General features: G+C 51.0%; 5 non-coding genes across 5 annotated transcripts; all 5 read left to right on the forward strand.

The window, feature by feature from the left end:
• Positions 1–8,857: 8,857 nt before the first annotated feature.
• On the forward strand, positions 8,858–8,941 carry Trnal-uaa. Its single transcript has one exon. It is a non-coding gene; the product is annotated as a tRNA-Leu (tRNA).
• Positions 8,942–10,513: 1,572 nt separating this feature from the next.
• Positions 10,514–10,597, forward strand: Trnal-uaa. Its single transcript has one exon. It is a non-coding gene; the product is annotated as a tRNA-Leu (tRNA).
• A 9,842-nt stretch (positions 10,598–20,439) lies between these two features.
• Trnal-uaa lies at positions 20,440–20,523 on the forward strand. The gene has a single exon. It is a non-coding gene; the product is annotated as a tRNA-Leu (tRNA).
• Positions 20,524–25,403: 4,880 nt separating this feature from the next.
• On the forward strand, positions 25,404–25,487 carry Trnal-uaa. Its single transcript has one exon. It is a non-coding gene; the product is annotated as a tRNA-Leu (tRNA).
• A 1,572-nt stretch (positions 25,488–27,059) lies between these two features.
• On the forward strand, positions 27,060–27,143 carry Trnal-uaa. The gene has a single exon. It is a non-coding gene; the product is annotated as a tRNA-Leu (tRNA).
• The last annotated feature ends 780 nt before the right edge of the window (positions 27,144–27,923 follow it).

Genomic DNA, 27,923 nt, shown 5'->3' on the forward strand with positions numbered 1-27,923 from the left:
AGCACCACTGAACCCGATTTCCTGGCGCTGCTAGGGCGACATACTGTAACTAGGCGCAGAACTGACTTTCTCTGATAAATTGGCCCTTTAATGCACATCAGGGCGAACACGAAATTTCTAATATGAAGTACTCACTGACGATCCAAAGACGTTTCAGTATGTATGCGTCGGTACCACCGGGGCAGTGCCTAAGTATTGGAAAGTGAAGGCCGACAGTTAGAGCCTCACAAGAAATATTTCATTGGCTTCCCACGAGTGCGTAATGCACAGCGTGGCTGTTGCTAGGAAACGGTCTCATTCGCCGTTCGTTAATATCTAGTTTTCTTTGCATCAATGTGAAAATGTTCCTATTACTAAATACAGTTTTGCTAGTCACAGTTCAAACTGGAAGCGACGGAAGAAAGCGGTCCAACGCGCCACATTGTTTCCCGAAAGCGAGGGTGCGTTTAGTACGCCACATCTGACATTGCGTCTCACATATTCTGAAACTGACATAATTCCATCCTACCGAAAAAAGAAACAGATTTCGGAGTGAGGTTCCTGAGGTCTTGCTAGAGATGGAAGTCACTGGAGCGCTTGTCTTGCGCGTCAGATTGGCCGAGCGGTCTAAGGCGCCAGATTTAAGCTATGGTTCCTGTAAGGGAGCGTTGGTTCGAACCCCACATCTGACAATGCTTTTTAAACATTCTGAAACTAACGTACTCCCTTGATCTTATAGAACAAGTAAATTACGCATAAACACGCCGTGGAGATTTTACTAGACGACAGTGACAGCAGTGCAGTCGTCCCACGTCCGATAGCCCGAGCGGCCGAAAACAAATAGCGGAACATAGTTTCCTCGTGCCGAGTTTTAGCTCTTCTCACGGACGTTTCCGTGGTCGTTGTGTTGTGGCTCAGGGCTATTCCATTTTCCTTCCCTAAAAGGCAACGCGAGAGACTGTCAGGCAAATCCCAAGTGATCTGTACACGGACTAAGACGTCCGCACGTCTGCCAACATTCTCGCCAACTTGTATGCCGTGCCAACGACACGGGTTCATGTCCGATTACCGAAATTAGGCAGCGTTGGCCGTGGTTAGTGCTGGGCTGGGTGACGAACTAGGAAGTCCGCGTGTGTTGGTTTCTTCAGTTTTGCCTTTTTCCTTACTTTTTGGTGCTGCTGTGCGGTAATGGTACGGTCCAGCTCGCTGACCCCCCTCTTGCTCTCGGTACGCAAAGGCGCGAACGTGCGGCCACAGTCAAATGAAAGGGTCCGTTGTGTGTTTGTCGATGTGGCCTCTCCCAGTCGTTTCTAGCGCCTGTCCTCTACATATACGCCCATTTGCAAGCGTCAGCTTTCGCGTCAGCCGAGCAAAGTCGAGACAAGTCGACACATGGAGACACACGATGCTGTGAATCGTAATCCGCACTAGCCTACGAAGGGAGAAGGGAAACCATTCGTAGCGTTGAAAACACTCTCCTGAGTAAAGGAGACAACTTCCGTGCGATGTCCGGCCTTCGAACGCGGAGCAGCTACTTGGGAAGCAACCATGCTGACCGACACACCACCACCGCCTTCTGGTACGCGCTGCTTGCGCCGTCATGTGTCGCCTTCCCTCCTGGCGCCAGAGGCCGAAATCGATAGCGCTGCAGGCGCTCAACGCTGAGTGCAACGCGAGCACCACTGAACCCGATTTCCTGGCGCTGCTAGGGCGACATACTGTAACTAGGCGCAGAACTGACTTTCTCTGATAAATTGGCCCTTTAATGCACATCAGGGCGAACACGAAATTTCTAATATGAAGTACTCACTGACGATCCAAAGACGTTTCAGTATGTATGCGTCGGTACCACCGGGGCAGTGCCTAAGTATTGGAAAGTGAAGGCCGACAGTTAGAGCCTCACAAGAAATATTTCATTGGCTTCCCACGAGTGCGTAATGCACAGCGTGGCTGTTGCTAGGAAACGGTCTCATTCGCCGTTCGTTAATATCTAGTTTTCTTTGCATCAATGTGAAAATGTTCCTATTACTAAATACAGTTTTGCTAGTCACAGTTCAAACTGGAAGCGACGGAAGAAAGCGGTCCAACGCGCCACATTGTTTCCCGAAAGCGAGGGTGCGTTTAGTACGCCACATCTGACATTGCGTCTCACATATTCTGAAACTGACATAATTCCATCCTACCGAAAAAAGAAACAGATTTCGGAGTGAGGTTCCTGAGGTCTTGCTAGAGATGGAAGTCACTGGAGCGCTTGTCTTGCGCGTCAGATTGGCCGAGCGGTCTAAGGCGCCAGATTTAAGCTATGGTTCCTGTAAGGGAGCGTTGGTTCGAACCCCACATCTGACAATGCTTTTTAAACATTCTGAAACTAACGTACTCCCTTGATCTTATAGAACAAGTAAATTACGCATAAACACGCCGTGGAGATTTTACTAGACGACAGTGACAGCAGTGCAGTCGTCCCACGTCCGATAGCCCGAGCGGCCGAAAACAAATAGCGGAACATAGTTTCCTCGTGCCGAGTTTTAGCTCTTCTCACGGACGTTTCCGTGGTCGTTGTGTTGTGGCTCAGGGCTATTCCATTTTCCTTCCCTAAAAGGCAACGCGAGAGACTGTCAGGCAAATCCCAAGTGATCTGTACACGGACTAAGACGTCCGCACGTCTGCCAACATTCTCGCCAACTTGTATGCCGTGCCAACGACACGGGTTCATGTCCGATTACCGAAATTAGGCAGCGTTGGCCGTGGTTAGTGCTGGGCTGGGTGACGAACTAGGAAGTCCGCGTGTGTTGGTTTCTTCAGTTTTGCCTTTTTCCTTACTTTTTGGTGCTGCTGTGCGGTAATGGTACGGTCCAGCTCGCTGACCCCCCTCTTGCTCTCGGTACGCAAAGGCGCGAACGTGCGGCCACAGTCAAATGAAAGGGTCCGTTGTGTGTTTGTCGATGTGGCCTCTCCCAGTCGTTTCTAGCGCCTGTCCTCTACATATACGCCCATTTGCAAGCGTCAGCTTTCGCGTCAGCCGAGCAAAGTCGAGACAAGTCGACACATGGAGACACACGATGCTGTGAATCGTAATCCGCACTAGCCTACGAAGGGAGAAGGGAAACCATTCGTAGCGTTGAAAACACTCTCCTGAGTAAAGGAGACAACTTCCGTGCGATGTCCGGCCTTCGAACGCGGAGCAGCTACTTGGGAAGCAACCATGCTGACCGACACACCACCACCGCCTTCTGGTACGCGCTGCTTGCGCCGTCATGTGTCGCCTTCCCTCCTGGCGCCAGAGGCCGAAATCGATAGCGCTGCAGGCGCTCAACGCTGAGTGCAACGCGAGCACCACTGAACCCGATTTCCTGGCGCTGCTAGGGCGACATACTGTAACTAGGCGCAGAACTGACTTTCTCTGATAAATTGGCCCTTTAATGCACATCAGGGCGAACACGAAATTTCTAATATGAAGTACTCACTGACGATCCAAAGACGTTTCAGTATGTATGCGTCGGTACCACCGGGGCAGTGCCTAAGTATTGGAAAGTGAAGGCCGACAGTTAGAGCCTCACAAGAAATATTTCATTGGCTTCCCACGAGTGCGTAATGCACAGCGTGGCTGTTGCTAGGAAACGGTCTCATTCGCCGTTCGTTAATATCTAGTTTTCTTTGCATCAATGTGAAAATGTTCCTATTACTAAATACAGTTTTGCTAGTCACAGTTCAAACTGGAAGCGACGGAAGAAAGCGGTCCAACGCGCCACATTGTTTCCCGAAAGCGAGGGTGCGTTTAGTACGCCACATCTGACATTGCGTCTCACATATTCTGAAACTGACATAATTCCATCCTACCGAAAAAAGAAACAGATTTCGGAGTGAGGTTCCTGAGGTCTTGCTAGAGATGGAAGTCACTGGAGCGCTTGTCTTGCGCGTCAGATTGGCCGAGCGGTCTAAGGCGCCAGATTTAAGCTATGGTTCCTGTAAGGGAGCGTTGGTTCGAACCCCACATCTGACAATGCTTTTTAAACATTCTGAAACTAACGTACTCCCTTGATCTTATAGAACAAGTAAATTACGCATAAACACGCCGTGGAGATTTTACTAGACGACAGTGACAGCAGTGCAGTCGTCCCACGTCCGATAGCCCGAGCGGCCGAAAACAAATAGCGGAACATAGTTTCCTCGTGCCGAGTTTTAGCTCTTCTCACGGACGTTTCCGTGGTCGTTGTGTTGTGGCTCAGGGCTATTCCATTTTCCTTCCCTAAAAGGCAACGCGAGAGACTGTCAGGCAAATCCCAAGTGATCTGTACACGGACTAAGACGTCCGCACGTCTGCCAACATTCTCGCCAACTTGTATGCCGTGCCAACGACACGGGTTCATGTCCGATTACCGAAATTAGGCAGCGTTGGCCGTGGTTAGTGCTGGGCTGGGTGACGAACTAGGAAGTCCGCGTGTGTTGGTTTCTTCAGTTTTGCCTTTTTCCTTACTTTTTGGTGCTGCTGTGCGGTAATGGTACGGTCCAGCTCGCTGACCCCCCTCTTGCTCTCGGTACGCAAAGGCGCGAACGTGCGGCCACAGTCAAATGAAAGGGTCCGTTGTGTGTTTGTCGATGTGGCCTCTCCCAGTCGTTTCTAGCGCCTGTCCTCTACATATACGCCCATTTGCAAGCGTCAGCTTTCGCGTCAGCCGAGCAAAGTCGAGACAAGTCGACACATGGAGACACACGATGCTGTGAATCGTAATCCGCACTAGCCTACGAAGGGAGAAGGGAAACCATTCGTAGCGTTGAAAACACTCTCCTGAGTAAAGGAGACAACTTCCGTGCGATGTCCGGCCTTCGAACGCGGAGCAGCTACTTGGGAAGCAACCATGCTGACCGACACACCACCACCGCCTTCTGGTACGCGCTGCTTGCGCCGTCATGTGTCGCCTTCCCTCCTGGCGCCAGAGGCCGAAATCGATAGCGCTGCAGGCGCTCAACGCTGAGTGCAACGCGAGCACCACTGAACCCGATTTCCTGGCGCTGCTAGGGCGACATACTGTAACTAGGCGCAGAACTGACTTTCTCTGATAAATTGGCCCTTTAATGCACATCAGGGCGAACACGAAATTTCTAATATGAAGTACTCACTGACGATCCAAAGACGTTTCAGTATGTATGCGTCGGTACCACCGGGGCAGTGCCTAAGTATTGGAAAGTGAAGGCCGACAGTTAGAGCCTCACAAGAAATATTTCATTGGCTTCCCACGAGTGCGTAATGCACAGCGTGGCTGTTGCTAGGAAACGGTCTCATTCGCCGTTCGTTAATATCTAGTTTTCTTTGCATCAATGTGAAAATGTTCCTATTACTAAATACAGTTTTGCTAGTCACAGTTCAAACTGGAAGCGACGGAAGAAAGCGGTCCAACGCGCCACATTGTTTCCCGAAAGCGAGGGTGCGTTTAGTACGCCACATCTGACATTGCGTCTCACATATTCTGAAACTGACATAATTCCATCCTACCGAAAAAAGAAACAGATTTCGGAGTGAGGTTCCTGAGGTCTTGCTAGAGATGGAAGTCACTGGAGCGCTTGTCTTGCGCGTCAGATTGGCCGAGCGGTCTAAGGCGCCAGATTTAAGCTATGGTTCCTGTAAGGGAGCGTTGGTTCGAACCCCACATCTGACAATGCTTTTTAAACATTCTGAAACTAACGTACTCCCTTGATCTTATAGAACAAGTAAATTACGCATAAACACGCCGTGGAGATTTTACTAGACGACAGTGACAGCAGTGCAGTCGTCCCACGTCCGATAGCCCGAGCGGCCGAAAACAAATAGCGGAACATAGTTTCCTCGTGCCGAGTTTTAGCTCTTCTCACGGACGTTTCCGTGGTCGTTGTGTTGTGGCTCAGGGCTATTCCATTTTCCTTCCCTAAAAGGCAACGCGAGAGACTGTCAGGCAAATCCCAAGTGATCTGTACACGGACTAAGACGTCCGCACGTCTGCCAACATTCTCGCCAACTTGTATGCCGTGCCAACGACACGGGTTCATGTCCGATTACCGAAATTAGGCAGCGTTGGCCGTGGTTAGTGCTCGGCTGGGTGACGAACTAGGAAGTCCGCGTGTGTTGGTTTCTTCAGTTTTGCCTTTTTCCTTAGTTTTTGGTGCTGCTGTGCGGTAATGGTACGGTCCAGCTCGCTGACCCCCCTCTTGCTCTCGGTACGCAAAGGCGCGAACGTGCGGCCACAGTCAAATGAAAGGGTCCGTTGTGTGTTTGTCGATGTGGCCTCTCCCAGTCGTTTCTAGCGCCTGTCCTCTACATATACGCCCATTTGCAAGCGTCAGCTTTCGCGTCAGCCGAGCAAAGTCGAGACAAGTCGACACATGGAGACACACGATGCTGTGAATCGTAATCCGCACTAGCCTACGAAGGGAGAAGGGAAACCATTCGTAGCGTTGAAAACACTCTCCTGAGTAAAGGAGACAACTTCCGTGCAATGTCCGGCCTTCGAACCCGGAGCAGCTACTTGGGAAGCAACCATGCTGACCGACACACCACCACCGCCTTCTGCTACGCGCCGCTTGCGCCGTCATGTGTCGCCTTCCCTCCTGGCGCCAGAGGCCGAAGGCAATAGCGCTGCAGGCGCTCAACGCCGAGTGCAACGCGAGCACCACTGAACCCGATTTCCTGGCGCTGCTAGGGCGACATACTGTAACTAGGCGCAGAACTGACTTTCTCTGATAAATTGGCCCTTTAATGCACATCAGGGCGAACACGAAATTTCTAATATGAAGTACTCACTGACGATCCAAAGACGTTTCAGTATGTATGCGTCGGTACCACCGGGGCAGTGCCTAAGTATTGGAAAGTGAAGGCCGACAGTTAGAGCCTCACAAGAAATATTTCATTGGCTTCCCACGAGTGCGTAATGCACAGCGTGGCTGTTGCTAGGAAACGGTCTCATTCGCCGTTCGTTAATATCTAGTTTTCTTTGCATCAATGTGAAAATGTTCCTATTACTAAATACAGTTTTGCTAGTCACAGTTCAAACTGGAAGCGACGGAAGAAAGCGGTCCAACGCGCCACATTGTTTCCCGAAAGCGAGGGTGCGTTTAGTACGCCACATCTGACATTGCGTCTCACATATTCTGAAACTGACATAATTCCATCCTACCGAAAAAAGAAACAGATTTCGGAGTGAGGTTCCTGAGGTCTTGCTAGAGATGGAAGTCACTGGAGCGCTTGTCTTGCGCGTCAGATTGGCCGAGCGGTCTAAGGCGCCAGATTTAAGCTATGGTTCCTGTAAGGGAGCGTTGGTTCGAACCCCACATCTGACAATGCTTTTTAAACATTCTGAAACTAACGTACTCCCTTGATCTTATAGAACAAGTAAATTACGCATAAACACGCCGTGGAGATTTTACTAGACGACAGTGACAGCAGTGCAGTCGTCCCACGTCCGATAGCCCGAGCGGCCGAAAACAAATAGCGGAACATAGTTTCCTCGTGCCGAGTTTTAGCTCTTCTCACGGACGTTTCCGTGGTCGTTGTGTTGTGGCTCAGGGCTATTCCATTTTCCTTCCCTAAAAGGCAACGCGAGAGACTGTCAGGCAAATCCCAAGTGATCTGTACACGGACTAAGACGTCCGCACGTCTGCCAACATTCTCGCCAACTTGTATGCCGTGCCAACGACACGGGTTCATGTCCGATTACCGAAATTAGGCAGCGTTGGCCGTGGTTAGTGCTCGGCTGGGTGACGAACTAGGAAGTCCGCGTGTGTTGGTTTCTTCAGTTTTGCCTTTTTCCTTAGTTTTTGGTGCTGCTGTGCGGTAATGGTACGGTCCAGCTCGCTGACCCCCCTCTTGCTCTCGGTACGCAAAGGCGCGAACGTGCGGCCACAGTCAAATGAAAGGGTCCGTTGTGTGTTTGTCGATGTGGCCTCTCCCAGTCGTTTCTAGCGCCTGTCCTCTACATATACGCCCATTTGCAAGCGTCAGCTTTCGCGTCAGCCGAGCAAAGTCGAGACAAGTCGACACATGGAGACACACGATGCTGTGAATCGTAATCCGCACTAGCCTACGAAGGGAGAAGGGAAACCATTCGTAGCGTTGAAAACACTCTCCTGAGTAAAGGAGACAACTTCCGTGCAATGTCCGGCCTTCGAACCCGGAGCAGCTACTTGGGAAGCAACCATGCTGACCGACACACCACCACCGCCTTCTGCTACGCGCCGCTTGCGCCGTCATGTGTCGCCTTCCCTCCTGGCGCCAGAGGCCGAAGGCGATAGCGCTGCAGGCGCTCAACGCCGAGTGCAACGCGAGCACCACTGAACCCGATTTCCTGGCGCTGCTAGGGCGACATACTGTAACTAGGCGCAGAACTGACTTTCTCTGATAAATTGGCCCTTTAATGCACATCAGGGCGAACACGAAATTTCTAATATGAAGTACTCACTGACGATCCAAAGACGTTTCAGTATGTATGCGTCGGTACCACCGGGGCAGTGCCTAAGTATTGGAAAGTGAAGGCCGACAGTTAGAGCCTCACAAGAAATATTTCATTGGCTTCCCACGAGTGCGTAATGCACAGCGTGGCTGTTGCTAGGAAACGGTCTCATTCGCCGTTCGTTAATATCTAGTTTTCTTTGCATCAATGTGAAAATGTTCCTATTACTAAATACAGTTTTGCTAGTCACAGTTCAAACTGGAATCGACGGAAGAAAGCGGTCCAACGCGCCACATTGTTTCCCGAAAGCGAGGGTGCGTTTAGTACGCCACATCTGACATTGCGTCTCACATATTCTGAAACTGACATAATTCCATCCTACCGAAAAAAGAAACAGATTTCGGAGTGAGGTTCCTGAGGTCTTGCTAGAGATGGAAGTCACTGGAGCGCTTGTCTTGCGCGTCAGATTGGCCGAGCGGTCTAAGGCGCCAGATTTAAGCTCTGCTTCCCGTAAGGGAGCGTGGGTTCGAACCCCACATCTGACAATGCTTTTTAAACATTCTGAAACTAACGTACTCCCTTGATCTTATAGAACAAGTAAATTACGCAGAAACACGCCGTGGAGATTTTACTAGAGACGACAGTGACAGCAGTGCAGGCGTCGCACGTCCTATAGCCCGAGCGGCCGAAAACAAATAGCGGAACATAGTTTCCTCGTACCGGGTTTTAGCTCTTCTCACGGACGTTTCCGTGGTCGTTGTGTTGTGGCTCAGGGCTATTCCATTTTCCTTCCCTAAAAGGCAACGCGAGAGACTGTCAGGCAAATCCCAAGTGATCTGTACACGGACTAAGACGTCCGCACGTCTGCCAACATTCTCGCCAACTTGTATGCCGTGCCAACGACACGGGTTCATGTCCGATTACCGAAATTAGGCAGCGTTGGCCGTGGTTAGTGCTGGGCTGGGTGACGAACTAGGAAGTCCGCGTGTGTTGGTTTCTTCAGTTTTGCCTTTTTCCTTAGTTTTTGGTGCTGCTGTGCGGTAATGGTACGGTCCAGCTCGCTGACCCCCCTCTTGCTCTCGGTACGCAAAGGCGCGAACGTGCGGCCACAGTCAAATGAAAGGGTCCGTTGTGTGTTTGTCGATGTGGCCTCTCCCAGTCGTTTCTAGCGCCTGTCCTCTACATATACGCCCATTTGCAAGCGTCAGCTTTCGCGTCAGCCGAGCAAAGTCGAGACAAGTCGACACATGGAGACACACGATGCTGTGAATCGTAATCCGCACTAGCCTACGAAGGGAGAAGGGAAACCATTTGTACCGTTAAAAACACTCTCCTGCGTAAAGGAGACAACTTCCGTGCGATGTCCGGCCTTCGAACGCGGAGCAGCTACTTGGGAAGCAACCATGCTGACCGACACACCACCACCGCCTTCTGGTACGCGCTGCTTGCGCCGTCATGTGTCGCCTTCCCTCCTGGCGCCAGAGGCCGAAGGCGATAGCGCTGCAGGCGCTCAACGCTGAGTGCAACGCGAGCACCACTGAACCCGATTTCCTGGCGCTGCTAGGGCGACATACTGTAACTAGGCGCAGAACTGACTTTCTCTGATAAATTGGCCCTTTAATGCACATCAGGGCGAACACGAAATTTCTAATATGAAGTACTCACTGACGATCCAAAGACGTTTCAGTATGTATGCGTCGGTACCACCGGGGCAGTGCCTAAGTATTGGAAAGTGAAGGCCGACAGTTAGAGCCTCACATGAAGTATTTCATTGGCTTCCCACGATTGCGTAATGCACAGCGTGGCTGTTGCTAGGAAACGGTCTCATTCGCCGTTCGTTAATATCTAGATTTCTTTGCATCAATGTGAAAATGTTCCTATTACTAAATACAGTTTTGCTAGTCACAGTTCAAACTGGAAGCGACGGAAGAAAGCGGTCCAACGCGCCACATTGTTTCCCGAAAGCGAGGGTGCGTTTAGTACGCCACATCTGACATTGCGTCTCACATATTCTGAAACTGACATAATTCCATCCTACCGAAAAAAGAAACAGATTTCGGAGTGAGGTTCCTGAGGTCTTGCTAGAGATGGAAGTCACTGGAGCGCTTGTCTTGCGCGTCAGATTGGCCGAGCGGTCTAAGGCGCCAGATTTAAGCTCTGCTTCCCGTAAGGGAGCGTGGGTTCGAACCCCACATCTGACAATGCTTTTTAAACATTCTGAAACTAACGTACTCCCTTGATCTTATAGAACAAGTAAATTACGCAGAAACACGCCGTGGAGATTTTACTAGAGACGACAGTGACAGCAGTGCAGGCGTCGCACGTCCTATAGCCCGAGCGGCCGAAAACAAATAGCGGAACATAGTTTCCTCGTACCGGGTTTTAGCTCTTCTCACGGACGTTTCCGTGGTCGTTGTGTTGTGGCTCAGGGCTATTCCATTTTCCTTCCCTAAAAGGCAACGCGAGAGACTGTCAGGCAAATCCCAAGTGATCTGTACACGGACTAAGACGTCCGCACGTCTGCCAACATTCTCGCCAACTTGTATGCCGTGCCAACGACACGGGTTCATGTCCGATTACCGAAATTAGGCAGCGTTGGCCGTGGTTAGTGCTGGGCTGGGTGACGAACTAGGAAGTCCGCGTGTGTTGGTTTCTTCAGTTTTGCCTTTTTCCTTAGTTTTTGGTGCTGCTGTGCGGTAATGGTACGGTCCAGCTCGCTGACCCCCCTCTTGCTCTCGGTACGCAAAGGCGCGAACGTGCGGCCACAGTCAAATGAAAGGGTCCGTTGTGTGTTTGTAGATGTGGCCTCTCCCAGTCGTTTCTAGCGCCTGTCCTCTACATATACGCCCATTTGCAAGCGTCAGCTTTCGCGTCAGCCGAGCAAAGTCGAGACAAGTCGACACATGGAGACACACGATGCTGTGAATCGTAATCCGCACTAGCCTACGAAGGGAGAAGGGAAACCATTTGTACCGTTAAAAACACTCTCCTGCGTAAAGGAGACAACTTCCGTGCGATGTCCGGCCTTCGAACGCGGAGCAGCTACTTGGGAAGCAACCATGCTGACCGACACACCACCACCGCCTTCTGCTACGCGCTGCTTGCGCCGTCATGTGTCGCCTTCCCTCCTGGCGCCAGAGGCCGAAATCGATAGCGCTGCAGGCGCTCAACGCTGAGTGCAACGCGAGCACCACTGAACCCGATTTCCTGGCGCTGCTAGGGCGACATACTGTAACTAGGCGCAGAACTGACTTTCTCTGATAAATTGGCCCTTTAATGCACATCAGGGCGAACACGAAATTTCTAATATGAAGTACTCACTGACGATCCAAAGACGTTTCAGTATGTATGCGTCGGTACCACCGGGGCAGTGCCTAAGTATTGGAAAGTGAAGGCCGACAGTTAGAGCCTCACAAGAAATATTTCATTGGCTTCCCACGAGTGCGTAATGCACAGCGTGGCTGTTGCTAGGAAACGGTCTCATTCGCCGTTCGTTAATATCTAGTTTTCTTTGCATCAATGTGAAAATGTTCCTATTACTAAATACAGTTTTGCTAGTCACAGTTCAAACTGGAATCGACGGAAGAAAGCGGTCCAACGCGCCACATTGTTTCCCGAAAGCGAGGGTGCGTTTAGTACGCCACATCTGACATTGCGTCTCACATATTCTGAAACTGACATAATTCCATCCTACCGAAAAAAGAAACAGATTTCGGAGTGAGGTTCCTGAGGTCTTGCTAGAGATGGAAGTCACTGGAGCGCTTGTCTTGCGCGTCAGATTGGCCGAGCGGTCTAAGGCGCCAGATTTAAGCTATGGTTCCTGTAAGGGAGCGTTGGTTCGAACCCCACATCTGACAATGCTTTTTAAACATTCTGAAACTAACGTACTCCCTTGATCTTATAGAACAAGTAAATTACGCATAAACACGCCGTGGAGATTTTACTAGACGACAGTGACAGCAGTGCAGTCGTCCCACGTCCGATAGCCCGAGCGGCCGAAAACAAATAGCGGAACATAGTTTCCTCGTGCCGAGTTTTAGCTCTTCTCACGGACGTTTCCGTGGTCGTTGTGTTGTGGCTCAGGGCTATTCCATTTTCCTTCCCTAAAAGGCAACGCGAGAGACTGTCAGGCAAATCCCAAGTGATCTGTACACGGACTAAGACGTCCGCACGTCTGCCAACATTCTCGCCAACTTGTATGCCGTGCCAACGACACGGGTTCATGTCCGATTACCGAAATTAGGCAGCGTTGGCCGTGGTTAGTGCTCGGCTGGGTGACGAACTAGGAAGTCCGCGTGTGTTGGTTTCTTCAGTTTTGCCTTTTTCCTTAGTTTTTGGTGCTGCTGTGCGGTAATGGTACGGTCCAGCTCGCTGACCCCCCTCTTGCTCTCGGTACGCAAAGGCGCGAACGTGCGGCCACAGTCAAATGAAAGGGTCCGTTGTGTGTTTGTCGATGTGGCCTCTCCCAGTCGTTTCTAGCGCCTGTCCTCTACATATACGCCCATTTGCAAGCGTCAGCTTTCGCGTCAGCCGAGCAAAGTCGAGACAAGTCGACACATGGAGACACACGATGCTGTGAATCGTAATCCGCACTAGCCTACGAAGGGAGAAGGGAAACCATTCGTAGCGTTGAAAACACTCTCCTGAGTAAAGGAGACAACTTCCGTGCAATGTCCGGCCTTCGAACCCGGAGCAGCTACTTGGGAAGCAACCATGCTGACCGACACACCACCACCGCCTTCTGCTACGCGCCGCTTGCGCCGTCATGTGTCGCCTTCCCTCCTGGCGCCAGAGGCCGAAGGCGATAGCGCTGCAGGCGCTCAACGCCGAGTGCAACGCGAGCACCACTGAACCCGATTTCCTGGCGCTGCTAGGGCGACATACTGTAACTAGGCGCAGAACTGACTTTCTCTGATAAATTGGCCCTTTAATGCACATCAGGGCGAACACGAAATTTCTAATATGAAGTACTCACTGACGATCCAAAGACGTTTCAGTATGTATGCGTCGGTACCACCGGGGCAGTGCCTAAGTATTGGAAAGTGAAGGCCGACAGTTAGAGCCTCACAAGAAATATTTCATTGGCTTCCCACGAGTGCGTAATGCACAGCGTGGCTGTTGCTAGGAAACGGTCTCATTCGCCGTTCGTTAATATCTAGTTTTCTTTGCATCAATGTGAAAATGTTCCTATTACTAAATACAGTTTTGCTAGTCACAGTTCAAACTGGAATCGACGGAAGAAAGCGGTCCAACGCGCCACATTGTTTCCCGAAAGCGAGGGTGCGTTTAGTACGCCACATCTGACATTGCGTCTCACATATTCTGAAACTGACATAATTCCATCCTACCGAAAAAAGAAACAGATTTCGGAGTGAGGTTCCTGAGGTCTTGCTAGAGATGGAAGTCACTGGAGCGCTTGTCTTGCGCGTCAGATTGGCCGAGCGGTCTAAGGCGCCAGATTTAAGCTATGGTTCCTGTAAGGGAGCGTTGGTTCGAACCCCACATCTGACAATGCTTTTTAAACATTCTGAAACTAACGTACTCCCTTGATCTTATAGAACAAGTAAATTACGCATAAACACGCCGTGGAGATTTTACTAGACGACAGTGACAGCAGTGCAGTCGTCCCACGTCCGATAGCCCGAGCGGCCGAAAACAAATAGCGGAACATAGTTTCCTCGTGCCGAGTTTTAGCTCTTCTCACGGACGTTTCCGTGGTCGTTGTGTTGTGGCTCAGGGCTATTCCATTTTCCTTCCCTAAAAGGCAACGCGAGAGACTGTCAGGCAAATCCCAAGTGATCTGTACACGGACTAAGACGTCCGCACGTCTGCCAACATTCTCGCCAACTTGTATGCCGTGCCAACGACACGGGTTCATGTCCGATTACCGAAATTAGGCAGCGTTGGCCGTGGTTAGTGCTGGGCTGGGTGACGAACTAGGAAGTCCGCGTGTGTTGGTTTCTTCAGTTTTGCCTTTTTCCTTAGTTTTTGGTGCTGCTGTGCGGTAATGGTACGGTCCAGCTCGCTGACCCCCCTCTTGCTCTCGGTACGCAAAGGCGCGAACGTGCGGCCACAGTCAAATGAAAGGGTCCGTTGTGTGTTTGTAGATGTGGCCTCTCCCAGTCGTTTCTAGCGCCTGTCCTCTACATATACGCCCATTTGCAAGCGTCAGCTTTCGCGTCAGCCGAGCAAAGTCGAGACAAGTCGACACATGGAGACACACGATGCTGTGAATCGTAATCCGCACTAGCCTACGAAGGGAGAAGGGAAACCATTTGTACCGTTAAAAACACTCTCCTGCGTAAAGGAGACAACTTCCGTGCGATGTCCGGCCTTCGAACGCGGAGCAGCTACTTGGGAAGCAACCATGCTGACCGACACACCACCACCGCCTTCTGCTACGCGCTGCTTGCGCCGTCATGTGTCGCCTTCCCTCCTGGCGCCAGAGGCCGAAATCGATAGCGCTGCAGGCGCTCAACGCTGAGTGCAACGCGAGCACCACTGAACCCGATTTCCTGGCGCTGCTAGGGCGACATACTGTAACTAGGCGCAGAACTGACTTTCTCTGATAAATTGGCCCTTTAATGCACATCAGGGCGAACACGAAATTTCTAATATGAAGTACTCACTGACGATCCAAAGACGTTTCAGTATGTATGCGTCGGTACCACCGGGGCAGTGCCTAAGTATTGGAAAGTGAAGGCCGACAGTTAGAGCCTCACAAGAAATATTTCATTGGCTTCCCACGAGTGCGTAATGCACAGCGTGGCTGTTGCTAGGAAACGGTCTCATTCGCCGTTCGTTAATATCTAGTTTTCTTTGCATCAATGTGAAAATGTTCCTATTACTAAATACAGTTTTGCTAGTCACAGTTCAAACTGGAATCGACGGAAGAAAGCGGTCCAACGCGCCACATTGTTTCCCGAAAGCGAGGGTGCGTTTAGTACGCCACATCTGACATTGCGTCTCACATATTCTGAAACTGACATAATTCCATCCTACCGAAAAAAGAAACAGATTTCGGAGTGAGGTTCCTGAGGTCTTGCTAGAGATGGAAGTCACTGGAGCGCTTGTCTTGCGCGTCAGATTGGCCGAGCGGTCTAAGGCGCCAGATTTAAGCTATGGTTCCTGTAAGGGAGCGTTGGTTCGAACCCCACATCTGACAATGCTTTTTAAACATTCTGAAACTAACGTACTCCCTTGATCTTATAGAACAAGTAAATTACGCATAAACACGCCGTGGAGATTTTACTAGACGACAGTGACAGCAGTGCAGTCGTCCCACGTCCGATAGCCCGAGCGGCCGAAAACAAATAGCGGAACATAGTTTCCTCGTGCCGAGTTTTAGCTCTTCTCACGGACGTTTCCGTGGTCGTTGTGTTGTGGCTCAGGGCTATTCCATTTTCCTTCCCTAAAAGGCAACGCGAGAGACTGTCAGGCAAATCCCAAGTGATCTGTACACGGACTAAGACGTCCGCACGTCTGCCAACATTCTCGCCAACTTGTATGCCGTGCCAACGACACGGGTTCATGTCCGATTACCGAAATTAGGCAGCGTTGGCCGTGGTTAGTGCTCGGCTGGGTGACGAACTAGGAAGTCCGCGTGTGTTGGTTTCTTCAGTTTTGCCTTTTTCCTTAGTTTTTGGTGCTGCTGTGCGGTAATGGTACGGTCCAGCTCGCTGACCCCCCTCTTGCTCTCGGTACGCAAAGGCGCGAACGTGCGGCCACAGTCAAATGAAAGGGTCCGTTGTGTGTTTGTCGATGTGGCCTCTCCCAGTCGTTTCTAGCGCCTGTCCTCTACATATACGCCCATTTGCAAGCGTCAGCTTTCGCGTCAGCCGAGCAAAGTCGAGACAAGTCGACACATGGAGACACACGATGCTGTGAATCGTAATCCGCACTAGCCTACGAAGGGAGAAGGGAAACCATTTGTACCGTTAAAAACACTCTCCTGCGTAAAGGAGACAACTTCCGTGCGATGTCCGGCCTTCGAACGCGGAGCAGCTACTTGGGAAGCAACCATGCTGACCGACACACCACCACCGCCTTCTGCTACGCGCTGCTTGCGCCGTCATGTGTCGCCTTCCCTCCTGGCGCCAGAGGCCGAAATCGATAGCGCTGCAGGCGCTCAACGCTGAGTGCAACGCGAGCACCACTGAACCCGATTTCCTGGCGCTGCTAGGGCGACATACTGTAACTAGGCGCAGAACTGACTTTCTCTGATAAATTGGCCCTTTAATGCACATCAGGGCGAACACGAAATTTCTAATATGAAGTACTCACTGACGATCCAAAGACGTTTCAGTATGTATGCGTCGGTACCACCGGGGCAGTGCCTAAGTATTGGAAAGTGAAGGCCGACAGTTAGAGCCTCACAAGAAATATTTCATTGGCTTCCCACGAGTGCGTAATGCACAGCGTGGCTGTTGCTAGGAAACGGTCTCATTCGCCGTTCGTTAATATCTAGTTTTCTTTGCATCAATGTGAAAATGTTCCTATTACTAAATACAGTTTTGCTAGTCACAGTTCAAACTGGAATCGACGGAAGAAAGCGGTCCAACGCGCCACATTGTTTCCCGAAAGCGAGGGTGCGTTTAGTACGCCACATCTGACATTGCGTCTCACATATTCTGAAACTGACATAATTCCATCCTACCGAAAAAAGAAACAGATTTCGGAGTGAGGTTCCTGAGGTCTTGCTAGAGATGGAAGTCACTGGAGCGCTTGTCTTGCGCGTCAGATTGGCCGAGCGGTCTAAGGCGCCAGATTTAAGCTATGGTTCCTGTAAGGGAGCGTTGGTTCGAACCCCACATCTGACAATGCTTTTTAAACATTCTGAAACTAACGTACTCCCTTGATCTTATAGAACAAGTAAATTACGCATAAACACGCCGTGGAGATTTTACTAGACGACAGTGACAGCAGTGCAGTCGTCCCACGTCCGATAGCCCGAGCGGCCGAAAACAAATAGCGGAACATAGTTTCCTCGTGCCGAGTTTTAGCTCTTCTCACGGACGTTTCCGTGGTCGTTGTGTTGTGGCTCAGGGCTATTCCATTTTCCTTCCCTAAAAGGCAACGCGAGAGACTGTCAGGCAAATCCCAAGTGATCTGTACACGGACTAAGACGTCCGCACGTCTGCCAACATTCTCGCCAACTTGTATGCCGTGCCAACGACACGGGTTCATGTCCGATTACCGAAATTAGGCAGCGTTGGCCGTGGTTAGTGCTCGGCTGGGTGACGAACTAGGAAGTCCGCGTGTGTTGGTTTCTTCAGTTTTGCCTTTTTCCTTAGTTTTTGGTGCTGCTGTGCGGTAATGGTACGGTCCAGCTCGCTGACCCCCCTCTTGCTCTCGGTACGCAAAGGCGCGAACGTGCGGCCACAGTCAAATGAAAGGGTCCGTTGTGTGTTTGTCGATGTGGCCTCTCCCAGTCGTTTCTAGCGCCTGTCCTCTACATATACGCCCATTTGCAAGCGTCAGCTTTCGCGTCAGCCGAGCAAAGTCGAGACAAGTCGACACATGGAGACACACGATGCTGTGAATCGTAATCCGCACTAGCCTACGAAGGGAGAAGGGAAACCATTCGTAGCGTTGAAAACACTCTCCTGAGTAAAGGAGACAACTTCCGTGCAATGTCCGGCCTTCGAACCCGGAGCAGCTACTTGGGAAGCAACCATGCTGACCGACACACCACCACCGCCTTCTGCTACGCGCCGCTTGCGCCGTCATGTGTCGCCTTCCCTCCTGGCGCCAGAGGCCGAAGGCGATAGCGCTGCAGGCGCTCAACGCCGAGTGCAACGCGAGCACCACTGAACCCGATTTCCTGGCGCTGCTAGGGCGACATACTGTAACTAGGCGCAGAACTGACTTTCTCTGATAAATTGGCCCTTTAATGCACATCAGGGCGAACACGAAATTTCTAATATGAAGTACTCACTGACGATCCAAAGACGTTTCAGTATGTATGCGTCGGTACCACCGGGGCAGTGCCTAAGTATTGGAAAGTGAAGGCCGACAGTTAGAGCCTCACAAGAAATATTTCATTGGCTTCCCACGAGTGCGTAATGCACAGCGTGGCTGTTGCTAGGAAACGGTCTCATTCGCCGTTCGTTAATATCTAGTTTTCTTTGCATCAATGTGAAAATGTTCCTATTACTAAATACAGTTTTGCTAGTCACAGTTCAAACTGGAATCGACGGAAGAAAGCGGTCCAACGCGCCACATTGTTTCCCGAAAGCGAGGGTGCGTTTAGTACGCCACATCTGACATTGCGTCTCACATATTCTGAAACTGACATAATTCCATCCTACCGAAAAAAGAAACAGATTTCGGAGTGAGGTTCCTGAGGTCTTGCTAGAGATGGAAGTCACTGGAGCGCTTGTCTTGCGCGTCAGATTGGCCGAGCGGTCTAAGGCGCCAGATTTAAGCTATGGTTCCTGTAAGGGAGCGTTGGTTCGAACCCCACATCTGACAATGCTTTTTAAACATTCTGAAACTAACGTACTCCCTTGATCTTATAGAACAAGTAAATTACGCATAAACACGCCGTGGAGATTTTACTAGACGACAGTGACAGCAGTGCAGTCGTCCCACGTCCGATAGCCCGAGCGGCCGAAAACAAATAGCGGAACATAGTTTCCTCGTGCCGAGTTTTAGCTCTTCTCACGGACGTTTCCGTGGTCGTTGTGTTGTGGCTCAGGGCTATTCCATTTTCCTTCCCTAAAAGGCAACGCGAGAGACTGTCAGGCAAATCCCAAGTGATCTGTACACGGACTAAGACGTCCGCACGTCTGCCAACATTCTCGCCAACTTGTATGCCGTGCCAACGACACGGGTTCATGTCCGATTACCGAAATTAGGCAGCGTTGGCCGTGGTTAGTGCTGGGCTGGGTGACGAACTAGGAAGTCCGCGTGTGTTGGTTTCTTCAGTTTTGCCTTTTTCCTTAGTTTTTGGTGCTGCTGTGCGGTAATGGTACGGTCCAGCTCGCTGACCCCCCTCTTGCTCTCGGTACGCAAAGGCGCGAACGTGCGGCCACAGTCAAATGAAAGGGTCCGTTGTGTGTTTGTCGATGTGGCCTCTCCCAGTCGTTTCTAGCGCCTGTCCTCTACATATACGCCCATTTGCAAGCGTCAGCTTTCGCGTCAGCCGAGCAAAGTCGAGACAAGTCGACACATGGAGACACACGATGCTGTGAATCGTAATCCGCACTAGCCTACGAAGGGAGAAGGGAAACCATTCGTAGCGTTGAAAACACTCTCCTGAGTAAAGGAGACAACTTCCGTGCAATGTCCGGCCTTCGAACCCGGAGCAGCTACTTGGGAAGCAACCATGCTGACCGACACACCACCACCGCCTTCTGCTACGCGCCGCTTGCGCCGTCATGTGTCGCCTTCCCTCCTGGCGCCAGAGGCCGAAGGCGATAGCGCTGCAGGCGCTCAACGCCGAGTGCAACGCGAGCACCACTGAACCCGATTTCCTGGCGCTGCTAGGGCGACATACTGTAACTAGGCGCAGAACTGACTTTCTCTGATAAATTGGCCCTTTAATGCACATCAGGGCGAACACGAAATTTCTAATATGAAGTACTCACTGACGATCCAAAGACGTTTCAGTATGTATGCGTCGGTACCACCGGGGCAGTGCCTAAGTATTGGAAAGTGAAGGCCGACAGTTAGAGCCTCACAAGAAATATTTCATTGGCTTCCCACGAGTGCGTAATGCACAGCGTGGCTGTTGCTAGGAAACGGTCTCATTCGCCGTTCGTTAATATCTAGTTTTCTTTGCATCAATGTGAAAATGTTCCTATTACTAAATACAGTTTTGCTAGTCACAGTTCAAACTGGAATCGACGGAAGAAAGCGGTCCAACGCGCCACATTGTTTCCCGAAAGCGAGGGTGCGTTTAGTACGCCACATCTGACATTGCGTCTCACATATTCTGAAACTGACATAATTCCATCCTACCGAAAAAAGAAACAGATTTCGGAGTGAGGTTCCTGAGGTCTTGCTAGAGATGGAAGTCACTGGAGCGCTTGTCTTGCGCGTCAGATTGGCCGAGCGGTCTAAGGCGCCAGATTTAAGCTCTGCTTCCCGTAAGGGAGCGTGGGTTCGAACCCCACATCTGACAATGCTTTTTAAACATTCTGAAACTAACGTACTCCCTTGATCTTATAGAACAAGTAAATTACGCAGAAACACGCCGTGGAGATTTTACTAGAGACGACAGTGACAGCAGTGCAGGCGTCGCACGTCCTATAGCCCGAGCGGCCGAAAACAAATAGCGGAACATAGTTTCCTCGTACCGGGTTTTAGCTCTTCTCACGGACGTTTCCGTGGTCGTTGTGTTGTGGCTCAGGGCTATTCCATTTTCCTTCCCTAAAAGGCAACGCGAGAGACTGTCAGGCAAATCCCAAGTGATCTGTACACGGACTAAGACGTCCGCACGTCTGCCAACATTCTCGCCAACTTGTATGCCGTGCCAACGACACGGGTTCATGTCCGATTACCGAAATTAGGCAGCGTTGGCCGTGGTTAGTGCTGGGCTGGGTGACGAACTAGGAAGTCCGCGTGTGTTGGTTTCTTCAGTTTTGCCTTTTTCCTTAGTTTTTGGTGCTGCTGTGCGGTAATGGTACGGTCCAGCTCGCTGACCCCCCTCTTGCTCTCGGTACGCAAAGGCGCGAACGTGCGGCCACAGTCAAATGAAAGGGTCCGTTGTGTGTTTGTCGATGTGGCCTCTCCCAGTCGTTTCTAGCGCCTGTCCTCTACATATACGCCCATTTGCAAGCGTCAGCTTTCGCGTCAGCCGAGCAAAGTCGAGACAAGTCGACACATGGAGACACACGATGCTGTGAATCGTAATCCGCACTAGCCTACGAAGGGAGAAGGGAAACCATTTGTACCGTTAAAAACACTCTCCTGCGTAAAGGAGACAACTTCCGTGCGATGTCCGGCCTTCGAACGCGGAGCAGCTACTTGGGAAGCAACCATGCTGACCGACACACCACCACCGCCTTCTGCTACGCGCTGCTTGCGCCGTCATGTGTCGCCTTCCCTCCTGGCGCCAGAGGCCGAAGGCGATAGCGCTGCAGGCGCTCAACGCTGAGTGCAACGCGAGCACCACTGAACCCGATTTCCTGGCGCTGCTAGGGCGACATACTGTAACTAGGCGCAGAACTGACTTTCTCTGATAAATTGGCCCTTTAATGCACATCAGGGCGAACACGAAATTTCTAATATGAAGTACTCACTGACGATCCAAAGACGTTTCAGTATGTATGCGTCGGTACCACCGGGGCAGTGCCTAAGTATTGGAAAGTGAAGGCCGACAGTTAGAGCCTCACAAGAAATATTTCATTGGCTTCCCACGAGTGCGTAATGCACAGCGTGGCTGTTGCTAGGAAACGGTCTCATTCGCCGTTCGTTAATATCTAGTTTTCTTTGCATCAATGTGAAAATGTTCCTATTACTAAATACAGTTTTGCTAGTCACAGTTCAAACTGGAATCGACGGAAGAAAGCGGTCCAACGCGCCACATTGTTTCCCGAAAGCGAGGGTGCGTTTAGTACGCCACATCTGACATTGCGTCTCACATATTCTGAAACTGACATAATTCCATCCTACCGAAAAAAGAAACAGATTTCGGAGTGAGGTTCCTGAGGTCTTGCTAGAGATGGAAGTCACTGGAGCGCTTGTCTTGCGCGTCAGATTGGCCGAGCGGTCTAAGGCGCCAGATTTAAGCTATGGTTCCTGTAAGGGAGCGTTGGTTCGAACCCCACATCTGACAATGCTTTTTAAACATTCTGAAACTAACGTACTCCCTTGATCTTATAGAACAAGTAAATTACGCATAAACACGCCGTGGAGATTTTACTAGACGACAGTGACAGCAGTGCAGTCGTCCCACGTCCGATAGCCCGAGCGGCCGAAAACAAATAGCGGAACATAGTTTCCTCGTGCCGAGTTTTAGCTCTTCTCACGGACGTTTCCGTGGTCGTTGTGTTGTGGCTCAGGGCTATTCCATTTTCCTTCCCTAAAAGGCAACGCGAGAGACTGTCAGGCAAATCCCAAGTGATCTGTACACGGACTAAGACGTCCGCACGTCTGCCAACATTCTCGCCAACTTGTATGCCGTGCCAACGACACGGGTTCATGTCCGATTACCGAAATTAGGCAGCGTTGGCCGTGGTTAGTGCTCGGCTGGGTGACGAACTAGGAAGTCCGCGTGTGTTGGTTTCTTCAGTTTTGCCTTTTTCCTTAGTTTTTGGTGCTGCTGTGCGGTAATGGTACGGTCCAGCTCGCTGACCCCCCTCTTGCTCTCGGTACGCAAAGGCGCGAACGTGCGGCCACAGTCAAATGAAAGGGTCCGTTGTGTGTTTGTCGATGTGGCCTCTCCCAGTCGTTTCTAGCGCCTGTCCTCTACATATACGCCCATTTGCAAGCGTCAGCTTTCGCGTCAGCCGAGCAAAGTCGAGACAAGTCGACACATGGAGACACACGATGCTGTGAATCGTAATCCGCACTAGCCTACGAAGGGAGAAGGGAAACCATTTGTACCGTTAAAAACACTCTCCTGCGTAAAGGAGACAACTTCCGTGCGATGTCCGGCCTTCGAACGCGGAGCAGCTACTTGGGAAGCAACCATGCTGACCGACACACCACCACCGCCTTCTGGTACGCGCTGCTTGCGCCGTCATGTGTCGCCTTCCCTCCTGGCGCCAGAGGCCGAAGGCGATAGCGCTGCAGGCGCTCAACGCTGAGTGCAACGCGAGCACCACTGAACCCGATTTCCTGGCGCTGCTAGGGCGACATACTGTAACTAGGCGCAGAACTGACTTTCTCTGATAAATTGGCCCTTTAATGCACATCAGGGCGAACACGAAATTTCTAATATGAAGTACTCACTGACGATCCAAAGACGTTTCAGTATGTATGCGTCGGTACCACCGGGGCAGTGCCTAAGTATTGGAAAGTGAAGGCCGACAGTTAGAGCCTCACATGAAGTATTTCATTGGCTTCCCACGATTGCGTAATGCACAGCGTGGCTGTTGCTAGGAAACGGTCTCATTCGCCGTTCGTTAATATCTAGTTTTCTTTGCATCAATGTGAAAATGTTCCTATTACTAAATACAGTTTTGCTAGTCACAGTTCAAACTGGAATCGACGGAAGAAAGCGGTCCAACGCGCCACATTGTTTCCCGAAAGCGAGGGTGCGTTTAGTACGCCACATCTGACATTGCGTCTCACATATTCTGAAACTGACATAATTCCATCCTACCGAAAAAAGAAACAGATTTCGGAGTGAGGTTCCTGAGGTCTTGCTAGAGATGGAAGTCACTGGAGCGCTTGTCTTGCGCGTCAGATTGGCCGAGCGGTCTAAGGCGCCAGATTTAAGCTATGGTTCCTGTAAGGGAGCGTTGGTTCGAACCCCACATCTGACAATGCTTTTTAAACATTCTGAAACTAACGTACTCCCTTGATCTTATAGAACAAGTAAATTACGCATAAACACGCCGTGGAGATTTTACTAGACGACAGTGACAGCAGTGCAGTCGTCCCACGTCCGATAGCCCGAGCGGCCGAAAACAAATAGCGGAACATAGTTTCCTCGTGCCGAGTTTTAGCTCTTCTCACGGACGTTTCCGTGGTCGTTGTGTTGTGGCTCAGGGCTATTCCATTTTCCTTCCCTAAAAGGCAACGCGAGAGACTGTCAGGCAAATCCCAAGTGATCTGTACACGGACTAAGACGTCCGCACGTCTGCCAACATTCTCGCCAACTTGTATGCCGTGCCAACGACACGGGTTCATGTCCGATTACCGAAATTAGGCAGCGTTGGCCGTGGTTAGTGCTCGGCTGGGTGACGAACTAGGAAGTCCGCGTGTGTTGGTTTCTTCAGTTTTGCCTTTTTCCTTAGTTTTTGGTGCTGCTGTGCGGTAATGGTACGGTCCAGCTCGCTGACCCCCCTCTTGCTCTCGGTACGCAAAGGCGCGAACGTGCGGCCACAGTCAAATGAAAGGGTCCGTTGTGTGTTTGTCGATGTGGCCTCTCCCAGTCGTTTCTAGCGCCTGTCCTCTACATATACGCCCATTTGCAAGCGTCAGCTTTCGCGTCAGCCGAGCAAAGTCGAGACAAGTCGACACATGGAGACACACGATGCTGTGAATCGTAATCCGCACTAGCCTACGAAGGGAGAAGGGAAACCATTTGTACCGTTAAAAACACTCTCCTGCGTAAAGGAGACAACTTCCGTGCGATGTCCGGCCTTCGAACGCGGAGCAGCTACTTGGGAAGCAACCATGCTGACCGACACACCACCACCGCCTTCTGGTACGCGCTGCTTGCGCCGTCATGTGTCGCCTTCCCTCCTGGCGCCAGAGGCCGAAGGCGATAGCGCTGCAGGCGCTCAACGCTGAGTGCAACGCGAGCACCACTGAACCCGATTTCCTGGCGCTGCTAGGGCGACATACTGTAACTAGGCGCAGAACTGACTTTCTCTGATAAATTGGCCCTTTAATGCACATCAGGGCGAACACGAAATTTCTAATATGAAGTACTCACTGACGATCCAAAGACGTTTCAGTATGTATGCGTCGGTACCACCGGGGCAGTGCCTAAGTATTGGAAAGTGAAGGCCGACAGTTAGAGCCTCACAAGAAATATTTCATTGGCTTCCCACGAGTGCGTAATGCACAGCGTGGCTGTTGCTAGGAAACGGTCTCATTCGCCGTTCGTTAATATCTAGTTTTCTTTGCATCAATGTGAAAATGTTCCTATTACTAAATACAGTTTTGCTAGTCACAGTTCAAACTGGAAGCGACGGAAGAAAGCGGTCCAACGCGCCACATTGTTTCCCGAAAGCGAGGGTGCGTTTAGTACGCCACATCTGACATTGCGTCTCACATATTCTGAAACTGACATAATTCCATCCTACCGAAAAAAGAAACAGATTTCGGAGTGAGGTTCCTGAGGTCTTGCTAGAGATGGAAGTCACTGGAGCGCTTGTCTTGCGCGTCAGATTGGCCGAGCGGTCTAAGGCGCCAGATTTAAGCTCTGCTTCCCGTAAGGGAGCGTGGGTTCGAACCCCACATCTGACAATGCTTTTTAAACATTCTGAAACTAACGTACTCCCTTGATCTTATAGAACAAGTAAATTACGCAGAAACACGCCGTGGAGATTTTACTAGAGACGACAGTGACAGCAGTGCAGGCGTCGCACGTCCTATAGCCCGAGCGGCCGAAAACAAATAGCGGAACATAGTTTCCTCGTGCCGGGTTTTAGCTCTTCTCACGGACGTTTCCGTGGTCGTTGTGTTGTGGCTCAGGGCTATTCCATTTTCCTTCCCTAAAAGGCAACGCGAGAGACTGTCAGGCAAATCCCAAGTGATCTGTACACGGACTAAGACGTCCGCACGTCTGCCAACATTCTCGCCAACTTGTATGCCGTGCCAACGACACGGGTTCATGTCCGATTACCGAAATTAGGCAGCGTTGGCCGTGGTTAGTGCTGGGCTGGGTGACGAACTAGGAAGTCCGCGTGTGTTGGTTTCTTCAGTTTTGCCTTTTTCCTTAGTTTTTGGTGCTGCTGTGCGGTAATGGTACGGTCCAGCTCGCTGACCCCCCTCTTGCTCTCGGTACGCAAAGGCGCGAACGTGCGGCCACAGTCAAATGAAAGGGTCCGTTGTGTGTTTGTCGATGTGGCCTCTCCCAGTCGTTTCTAGCGCCTGTCCTCTACATATACGCCCATTTGCAAGCGTCAGCTTTCGCGTCAGCCGAGCAAAGTCGAGACAAGTCGACACATGGAGACACACGATGCTGTGAATCGTAATCCGCACTAGCCTACGAAGGGAGAAGGGAAACCATTTGTACCGTTAAAAACACTCTCCTGCGTAAAGGAGACAACTTCCGTGCGATGTCCGGCCTTCGAACGCGGAGCAGCTACTTGGGAAGCAACCATGCTGACCGACACACCACCACCGCCTTCTGGTACGCGCTGCTTGCGCCGTCATGTGTCGCCTTCCCTCCTGGCGCCAGAGGCCGAAGGCGATAGCGCTGCAGGCGCTCAACGCTGAGTGCAACGCGAGCACCACTGAACCCGATTTCCTGGCGCTGCTAGGGCGACATACTGTAACTAGGCGCAGAACTGACTTTCTCTGATAAATTGGCCCTTTAATGCACATCAGGGCGAACACGAAATTTCTAATATGAAGTACTCACTGACGATCCAAAGACGTTTCAGTATGTATGCGTCGGTACCACCGGGGCAGTGCCTAAGTATTGGAAAGTGAAGGCCGACAGTTAGAGCCTCACAAGAAATATTTCATTGGCTTCCCACGAGTGCGTAATGCACAGCGTGGCTGTTGCTAGGAAACGGTCTCATTCGCCGTTCGTTAATATCTAGTTTTCTTTGCATCAATGTGAAAATGTTCCTATTACTAAATACAGTTTTGCTAGTCACAGTTCAAACTGGAAGCGACGGAAGAAAGCGGTCCAACGCGCCACATTGTTTCCCGAAAGCGAGGGTGCGTTTAGTACGCCACATCTGACATTGCGTCTCACATATTCTGAAACTGACATAATTCCATCCTACCGAAAAAAGAAACAGATTTCGGAGTGAGGTTCCTGAGGTCTTGCTAGAGATGGAAGTCACTGGAGCGCTTGTCTTGCGCGTCAGATTGGCCGAGCGGTCTAAGGCGCCAGATTTAAGCTCTGCTTCCCGTAAGGGAGCGTGGGTTCGAACCCCACATCTGACAATGCTTTTTAAACATTCTGAAACTAACGTACTCCCTTGATCTTATAGAACAAGTAAATTACGCAGAAACACGCCGTGGAGATTTTACTAGAGACGACAGTGACAGCAGTGCAGGCGTCGCACGTCCTATAGCCCGAGCGGCCGAAAACAAATAGCGGAACATAGTTTCCTCGTGCCGGGTTTTAGCTCTTCTCACGGACGTTTCCGTGGTCGTTGTGTTGTGGCTCAGGGCTATTCCATTTTCCTTCCCTAAAAGGCAACGCGAGAGACTGTCAGGCAAATCCCAAGTGATCTGTACACGGACTAAGACGTCCGCACGTCTGCCAACATTCTCGCCAACTTGTATGCCGTGCCAACGACACGGGTTCATGTCCGATTACCGAAATTAGGCAGCGTTGGCCGTGGTTAGTGCTGGGCTGGGTGACGAACTAGGAAGTCCGCGTGTGTTGGTTTCTTCAGTTTTGCCTTTTTCCTTAGTTTTTGGTGCTGCTGTGCGGTAATGGTACGGTCCAGCTCGCTGACCCCCCTCTTGCTCTCGGTACGCAAAGGCGCGAACGTGCGGCCACAGTCAAATGAAAGGGTCCGTTGTGTGTTTGTCGATGTGGCCTCTCCCAGTCGTTTCTAGCGCCTGTCCTCTACATATACGCCCATTTGCAAGCGTCAGCTTTCGCGTCAGCCGAGCAAAGTCGAGACAAGTCGACACATGGAGACACACGATGCTGTGAATCGTAATCCGCACTAGCCTACGAAGGGAGAAGGGAAACCATTTGTACCGTTAAAA

The sequence above is a fragment of the Schistocerca piceifrons genome, chromosome 7 (genome assembly GCF_021461385.2).
Source record: "Schistocerca piceifrons isolate TAMUIC-IGC-003096 chromosome 7, iqSchPice1.1, whole genome shotgun sequence".
Classification (NCBI taxonomy): domain Eukaryota; kingdom Metazoa; phylum Arthropoda; class Insecta; order Orthoptera; family Acrididae; genus Schistocerca; species Schistocerca piceifrons.